This window comes from Lipotes vexillifer, unplaced genomic scaffold, assembly GCF_000442215.2.
Source record: "Lipotes vexillifer unplaced genomic scaffold, Lipotes_vexillifer_v1.1 scaffold2176, whole genome shotgun sequence".
Lineage (NCBI taxonomy): Eukaryota > Metazoa > Chordata > Mammalia > Artiodactyla > Lipotidae > Lipotes > Lipotes vexillifer.
The window spans coordinates 1-9,288 of NW_006781732.1; positions in this window are offsets into that span (position 1 = coordinate 1).

Here is a 9,288-nt window from a genome sequence, read left to right on the forward strand (position 1 = left end):
GGTTCGTGCCCCGGTCCGGGAAGATCCCACATGCCGCGGAGCGGCTGGGCCTGTGGGCCATGGTCGCTGAGCCTGCGCGTTCGGAGCCTGTGCTCCGCAGCGGGAGAGGCTACAACAGTGAGAGGCCCGCGTACCGCAAAAAAAAAAAAAAAAAAAAAAAAAGTCTTGCCACAGGTCACACAGAGAATAAATGGTAAAGTAGGACACTCCAATGCAGGTTTGTCTGACACAAAGATCAGTATACTTTTGCCTGTACCAGGTGGTCTCCTGGGTTCCCTATAGAGCAGCTAGACATAATCTGCCTTGTATTTGACAAAGAACAGCTCATTAATGGATTTTCTATAAAAATCAGTTAGAGAATGGTGGAGATTGGTGTCAGCCTCATCCAAAATTCATGGACTGTGGTGGGGGGAAGTGTAGTCCCCAAAGTAAAATCAAGGGGTCTCTAATATACTGAATTCCAAAATGGTTCCCAAGTTCCTGCCCCTGATATACACACCCTGTATAACCCTTTCTCTTTGAGTGTGGGTAGAGCCTGTGAATATGATGTGATATCACTCCTGTAATTATGTTAGATTTTATGGCAAAGGTGAAAGAACTTTTCTGATGTAAGGAGAATCCCTAATCTGTTGATTTTGAGGCAGTCAGAAGAAAGAGTATACTGGGTGGGCCTGACCTAATCAGGTGAGGCATTTTTTAACCAGGGCCTAGGCCTTCCCTAAAGTCAGAGTCTCAAAGCAGCAGAGATGCTATCTTGCTGGCCTTGAAGAAACCAATCAATAGGTTGTGAACCACCTATGGAAAGGGGAAACCGCTAGGAGCCAAGGTCCTCTGTCCTACTGCAGCAAGAAACTGAACTCTGCCAACAACCTAAATGGGTTTGGAAGAGGACCGCAAACTCCAAATTAGCACACGGCCTAGCAGACACATGTGACTGCAGCCTTATGAGACCCTGAACAGAAGATCCGGTTCAGACTGCTGAAATGTCCGAAACTGTGAGGTGATAAAGATGTGGGGTTTTAGGGACTTCCCTGGAGGTCCAGTGGCTAAGACTCCACGCTCCCAGTGCAGGGGGCCCAGGTTCGATCCCTGGTCAGGGAACTAGATCCCACATGCATGCCGCAACTAAAGATGCTGCACATGGCAACGAAGATCCTGTGTGCCACAACTAAGACCCGGCACAGCCAATTAAATAAATATATAGATAAATATAAAAAAAAAGATGTGGGGTTTTAAGGGGCTCATTGAGCAGTAATTTGTTATGCAAAAATAGAAAATGAATGCAAGTTTCTTCTCTTATTTCTGGCAGGCTAAAATATTGAACACCCCCTCTGGGCCCCTCAGCAGTTGCAGGTGTTCTGGGTAGCTGCCTAAAGGAGGTGATGGCTAAGCTGAGACAGAACATCAGAAGCAGTTACCTAGGCAAAGAGGAATATAAATGTATTGAGAAGCCTCATCCTCACTTGAGACATTACAAAATGCTTTTCGAAAACATTGAGACTTACCCTATTTGCAAAAAAGGAGAAGAAAATCCCTCTTTCTCCCGTTGCAGCTTCTTTGGCAGAACACCCGATTCAGAGTGTCCCAGAGTACCTTTCATTGACCGCACCAGATTTTAGGCTTTTTGCAGATGGCAGTGAAATAATTCATCACCAACAGAAGTTTGAAAACAGTCCATTCAGTGGGGAGAGAAAAAAAATTCTGTCAACTGGCTTGGACCAAACTAGCTGACTGAATCCCTTTCCTTAGGAAGTGACCAGCTGACACTTTGAGAAAAGCAGCATTTGTTTCTATCCCTAGAAAAGAAAAGAGTTTCATTTTTACAGTTGATATATTCCCTCTGAATGAAGAGACATTTCATCACCTAGTTTCATGTTGTGATTTAATTGTATTTCTCTTAAACTGATTAGATACTGCCTCCTTTTTGCCTCCTCCCTCAGTGTGTAGTGAGGGGAGATCCTAGCTTGGCCTCTGATGCCTGAGGTCAGAGGACCAGAATCAAGAAGTGGCTCTGTTGTTTCTTTTTACATATATTTAATTATGGAGGTAGAGTTCAAGTATCATTAAATTTACCTTTTTAACATGTATAGTTCAATAGTTTGCAGTATATTCACTACATTGTGTAAACGTCACCACTATCTAATTCTAGAGCTTTCCACTGCCATCCCCCCAAAACCACATTATCTATTAGCAGTCAATCCCAATTGTAATTCCCCCCTTTTTCGGTCACCTGACAACCATTAACCAGCTTTCTGTCTGTATTGATGTACCTATTCTGGATATTTCATATAAATGAAATTATATAAAATGTGGTCTTTTGTGTCTGACTTCTTTCCCTTAGCATAACGTTTTCAAGGTTCATCCATGTTGCAGCACACATCAATGGTTTACTCTTTTTTATAGCTGAATAATATTCCATTTTGTAGCTATAGCACTTTTTGTTCATCCATTCATCCATTGATGGACAGTTATGGTGCTCTTACTTTTGTTGTCTATCATGGATAATGCTGCTATGAACATTTATGAACATATTTTTGCATGAAAATATGTTTTCAATTATTTGGGGTACATATCCAGGAGTTCCTTTGCTGGTTCATATGGTAATTCTATGTTTAGCTTTTTTTTTTTTTTTTTTGCAGCACGCGGGCCTCTCACTGCTGTGGCCTCTCCCGTTGCAGAGCACAGGCTCCAGACGCACAGGCTCAGTGGCCATGGCTCACAGGACCAGCTGCTCCGCGGCATGTGGGATCCTCCTGGACCAGGCCACAAACCCGTGTCCCCTTCATCGGCAGGCGGACTCTCAACCACTGTGCCAACAGGGAAGCCCTATGTTTAGCATTTTGAGGAACTGCCAAACTATTTTCCACAGGGGCTGCTCCAATTTACTTTATCAGCAGCAATGTATGAGTGTTTTAATTTCTCCTCATCTTTGTCAACACTTGTTATTTTCCAGTTTCCTTTCTATTATAATTGTCCTAGTGGGAGTAAAGTGTTATTTCATCGTGGTTTTGATTTGCAACTCCCTAATAACTAATGATGTGAAGCATCTTGTCATTGGCTTATTGGCCATTTACATATCTTCTTTGGAGCAATGTCTATTCAAGTCCTTTGCCCAAGTTCTAATTAGGCTGATTGTCCTTTTGTTTTTGAGTTACAGAGTTCTTCACATATTCTGGGTGTTAAACCCTTATCAGATATATGATTTTCAAATATTCCTCTCATTTATGTGCTGTCTTTTCACTCTCTTGATAGTATCCTTTAATGCACAGAAGTTTTTAATTTTATTAAATCTAATATATCTATCTTGTCTTTTGTTTCTTGTGATTTTGGTATCAAATATAAGAAATCATTGCCAAATCCAAAAACATGAAGGTTTACCCCTATGTTTCCTTCCAAGAGTTTTATAGTTTTAGCTCTTACATTTAGGATTTGATCCCTTTTGAATTAATTTTTTATTATGGTGTGAGGTCAGGGTCCAAACTCATTCTCTTGCATATGGATATCCAATTATTCCAGTGCTGTTTCTTGAAAAGACTATTCCTTCCACATTGGATGATCTTATCACTCACTCATGCCAAAAATTAATCACACATAGATGTATGGATTTATTTCTGTACTCTCAATTCTATTCCATTGGTCTATGTCTATCCTGATGCCAGTACTAAACTTTCTTGATTACTGTAGTTTTGTAGAAAGTTTTGAAATTGGGAAGTTTGAGTCATCCAACCTTGTTTGCATGCACGTGTGTGTAATTGTGTGTGTGTGTGGCTGTTCTGGATCCTTTGCATTTCCATATGAATTTTAGGATCAGCTTAACTGTAGCTTCTTGAAGTGAGGTGAGCATCCAGCCACAACTCCACTCCATCATCAGTAGTTCTTTTCATTTTTAAGGAGGTGGAAGTGAGAGATGGGGCAGACCACAGGGCTACAGGTCCCAGGTGCTCAGGACTGTAGTGAGGCTGGGCAGCAGTGTTCACAAAGGGAACAATAAAGCTCTGTAGCAACACTTCTTAAGCTTTAATGACTCATGCAGCCATCTGGTTGTAAAGCAGGTTCTGATTTAGTAGGTCTGGGGTGGAGACTGAAACTTATTTCTAACAAGCTCCTAAGTGATGCCAATGCTGCTGATCCCTGAATTACACTTTGGGAAACAAGGCATGAGTGCCATTAGCATCTATCCAGTAGTGAAAAGTATGAAGCTGAGATGTCACTTAGGTTTATTCAGACAGTTCCTTATACAGTCTGTATGTTTATATTAATTCTAATATAAACATTAGAATTAAAAGGGGTATTTGAGTGTGATAGGTGTTCACACAAGTTGCTATCTGTATTTTCTTAGGACTATCTCTGGGCACAGAATGAAGGGATAGAGTATATCTTTGTATGCAAAGTCGTTAAATTCCATCTTTCCAAAGCCTAAAAATTTATACATGCTATGTATGATAGACAGAATTCTAACATGGTCCCCAAGATTCCCCACACCCTGGTGGTGTATGCTTCCTGTATAACCCAGTGAATATGATAGATTTCATTCCTATGATTCCATTATATTATTTGGAACAGTTGATTTTAAGAAAGGTAGATTCTTTGGGGGGTCCTGACCTAGCCACATGAGCCCTTTAAAGTAAGGTTATAGACAGAGAAGTCAGAGATTTGAAGCACAAGACAGATTCAATATATTATTGCTTACTGAAAGATGGAGGAGGCCATGTAGAAAGGAAATTGAGACCTCAGTCCAACACCACAAGGAACTAAATTCTGTCAACAGGAGAGTGAAATTGGGAGCAGACTTTTCCAGACTCCAGATGAAAACTCAGTCCTGGCTGAATCCTTGATTTCAGCCTTGTGATACACTGAGTAAAGAACCTAGCTGGACTTCTGACCTATAGAGCTGTGTTGTTTTAAGCCACTGAGTTTGTGGTAAACTAATATACAACAATACAAATTCTATGCCTTCTTGATGACTGACCTAACTGTGTCTCTATTTTTTCCTTCACTGTCAAGGAACTCAGAGTCAAATTTGAGGCAGAAATGTTAAAAGTTTTAGGTCATTACAGTCTGTACATCTATTTTCAATGTTTTTCTCTTAGTCACGGCTTCCTGCATTTTTGTGTATTTTGCCTGATTTCTTCCATTCTTAATTATGTTTTAACATTCAATTTTATGTAATCTTTTTTTAGTCTCATTATAAAATCAATATATGCTTAGTGTAGAAAATGTGGAAAATACAGTTAGGCACAAGAAGAGGAAAAAATTAAGCATTAGAATTCTATCACTTCATCTGGAGAAAACAAGTGTTAATGTTTTGGTGTATTCTTTCCAGTCTTTTTCCCCATGTCCATATGTATATTTTTATATAATGAGATCATGCTGTATTATTATTCATATTCTTGTTGTAAGCTACTGCTAAACATTTGAGGAAAAAACAAGATATAAATTAACATGTATTCAGTGGCTTGAAGGTATTTTTTCTGAGAGGCAGGCTGTTTGTCAGCAGATCTCACCTTTTTATTTGTCTGTTTCCTTCTGTTACTCCCATGACTCTTGGTGTTCACCTATGTTGAGGGTTCCCAAGACCACCCCCAGGTTCAATGATTTGGTAGGATTACTCACAGAACTCAGCATATGGTCTCACTCACAGCTATGACTTATTACAGCAAAAAGATACAAAGCAAAACCAGCAAAGAGAAAAGTAACCTGGGGATCAAGTCTGGAGGAAACCTGACAAACTTTTGCAAGAGTTCTCTCCCAGTGGAGTCACAAAGGATGAACTTAATTCCTCCAGCATTAAACTGTGACAACACATGCAAAGTGTTGTCTACCAAGGAAGATCATTAGAGACTCAGTGTTCAAGATTTTCAGTAGGCTAGTATTGTAGGCACTCTTTGCCTAGCACGTACCAGAATTCCAGACTCCCAAAAGGAAAGCAAGCATTCAGCATAAATTATTGATATACTGTTTGTACAAACAGTTTAAGCAGAGCGAGCCACTGTTTTCAGTTAGGGAATGGTGGGAACCCTCCCCAAATCCAAGTTTCCAGACTCCAACCAATGGCCAACTCTGCAAGCAAGCCTGTCTAAGGATAGCAATCTCAAGCCTGCTATGTTAAATCTTTCCTGCATATCACCTAAATGCCACATTCCCATGGTCCTACTGCAGTTATGTGTAATACTCAACACCCCAGTTATACATTCTCTCTCACATAAAGTATATTAGCATATGGATGTCTCAATTCCAGCTGCTATAACAGATTACAGCAGAGTGGGTGTCTTAAACAACAAACTTTTATCTTTCATGTTTCTGGAGGCTGGGAAGTCCAAGATCACGGTGCTGGTGGATCCAGTGTCTAGCAAAGTCGTGCATCCTGGTTTGCAGATGGCCATTTTCTTGTTATATCCTCACATGGTGGAGAACAGAGAGAGGAAGCAAGCTCTCTTCTTATAAGGGCACTGATCCTATCATGAGGGCTTCACCCTCATGACCTAATTATCTCCCAAAGGCCTCACCTCCTAATACCATCACATCAGACATTAGGATTTAAACATATAAAATTTGGGGAGACCCAAATATGCAGTACATAATAACGGATGAGAATCACCTTTATTTCTATAGTTTTATAGTCAATCACAAGCAAATATCTATTAAAGCTATTACTGGGAGAGATAAGATCTGATCATGAAAGACCAACACCATGCTGAAAACTGATACTTTGCTGTCCCCTCTAGAAAATCTGGATCTGGAGTGCTGCCTCTATTTCCCCAAGGTTTCTTTCTGCCTTTCTCTGCCCCACAAAAATCAAGATTCCTAAGCAAAGGCCAGGCCCAGAGTTCCATAATGTGCTACAAGGGTAGGATCAAGAGCTGTCTCACTGAGCCTTGCACAAATTGGGGCAGGCCATAATCTCAGAGGATCTGTCCCCTCTGATCCAGGCCCATGTTGAGTAGCTCCTTACGGGGTGATCAGAAGCAAAGGACTGCCTTTGTCTCTGCAATTATGTTTCTGTGATTTTGCTGGCTCCAAAAATCAGTCACTTGTATTATAAATTTTATTTTGGGGACACCGGACAGGTATGGACTATACAGACAGGTGTTTGTGTTTGTTTGTTTCTCCTTGAGCAGGAGTTGCTTTTATTCTGGGATTAAGATGTGCCTTTAAAAAAATGTGCTTTCGAAAGAAGAGGGGAGCCATTAATCAATAGGGTGCCTTTTCAAGGGTACCTTGAATCAATAAAAGCTACCCCTCCCGGGCTTATACAGCTCCAGCAACACAGGACTTGGTGACTGTACAATGCCCTTGAGCAAACTGGCAGAAAAGTTCTCCCTCCAGGAGGAAGTAGGTCCTGGCCATTGTGCCAGGCTTGGTGGACAGAGCTATGGCTGGATTTCCTTTTCCACTCACCCACTCTGCTGGGTACCTTTTGTGCTAACACAGTTGAGTACAAATAGGTGTGATGGGAAGGTTGGCACATCTGTGGCATTCTCTTCCTTTATCCTCTTCTTTGAGAATCAAAAAGCCCTGTGCTATAACTTGCCTTCCAATTCAGCTGAACGACCTGTTGCATCCAAATGGAATATTTTGGAGTCAGCCCTCACAACTAGACTAACACAGAAAGGGTTGCTTGATGCAGGGGAGTAGCATGGTTCCTCACCAGTTGATTTCATCGAGGAATATACATAACTTATTATTGAATCATTGTTCTCAAAGGTATATATAAGATATGGTGATAAATTAGTTTGAATGCTGAGACATGGAAAATAACATTTTTTAGTATGGAAAGCTGTTTTTCTGTTATGATTGTTGATATAATTTAAGAGTCTTAATGAACCTCCATTTCCTCATGTGTAAAATGGGGAACGAAAAATAATACCTAGATGCAGGATTGTTCTTCAGGGTAAATGAGAAGTCATACAAGTCAACAAATGTCAGTTTCCTCTTCAACCCTTCCTTTTTTCCCCCTAATTCCTCACATTGACATGGTGTTGAGATTTCAAAGCACTTGAATTTCCAAAGCCTCATTTGATCCTCAAAATTGCCCTACAAGGTAAGCAGAATGAAGATGGATAAAGGCCTCAGTTTCCAGTGGGCCTGGATATACTTCACATTCCTGAATATGGGTTTCTGACTCAACCTCAAAGATTCTTTTCTCTCCATTGTCTGTAATGTGAATAGGATACAGTGAGAGCCTTTTGGCAAAACTGAGCACAAATGAAAATCCCTCTAGTGTTTAGGGGAGCTTTCATCAAGTGGCAACTGGGTCTTATTTTTTTATGGGCAAACAATGGGAAAAGGGATCCTTTAACTGGTTTAATTTGTCATGTTCATTGAGTTTTATACACAGAGAAGTCATGAACATATGGCTGCTTCTTACCTGCCTCAATCTCTCTTACCTATAATTGCTAAAATCAGCAGTCCTATAATAGAGGATCTAAAACTAGGGACTATAGTGCAGATAGAGAAATGTTAAATCCTATTACCCAAAGTACTTAAGTTCTTATTCTTTAATATTATAATAGTCTGTGAAATAATTTTACTGTCTGCCAGATTTTGCAACGTCAGAAGGCACTGCTGTGAATGAAACGAAAGCTTCACTCAGGAACATGCTGGTACACTGAAAAGTTACCCTCCTGAAAAATAATTGCCCAGATTGATCTTTTGTGTTTTAAATAAGATTCTTTCGGTTGCAACTAACTGAAACTTCCACTTTAAAATACCACAAGCCAAAAATCAGGAATTTTATTGGTAAGATACTGAGGCATCTCTTGGAGTCCAAGGGCAGGGGGCAGCTGAGCATCACAAAGCAGGTGCTGGAAAGCCCTCAGGAGCCTCAGGTTTCAATTAGCTAATGTCTTATCAGGTCTGCTTCTCTTTAGGCATTTTTGACTCACTACATTGGCATCCATAGGCCTGAAGATGGATCACGTGACTGATCTTGGTGCAATCAGCTATGGATGGGAGGATTGGGGTTGGAAATAGACCATTTGTATTATGGCTGCTTGAACTAAGACCATGTACACTTGAGTGAAAACTTGTCAACGCCCACTTAAGCAGGCAGTCCTTCTTTTCTCTTGCTTGCTCACCCCATTTCTTATCTTTGTTTCTATTTGCACACCACCTCATTCATTCTCATTTGCCATTTGTCTCTGCCATTCCCTATAGGCCAGTTTGGAGGGCTTGAGTGTGCACATAGGTTGACATGGCTAATTCAAGCCTCTTGCACTTATGTGTCTTCAGCCCAGGCCACTGGCAGAGACTGACTAGTGTCTCTCAATCCCAATCCCAACTTCTAGG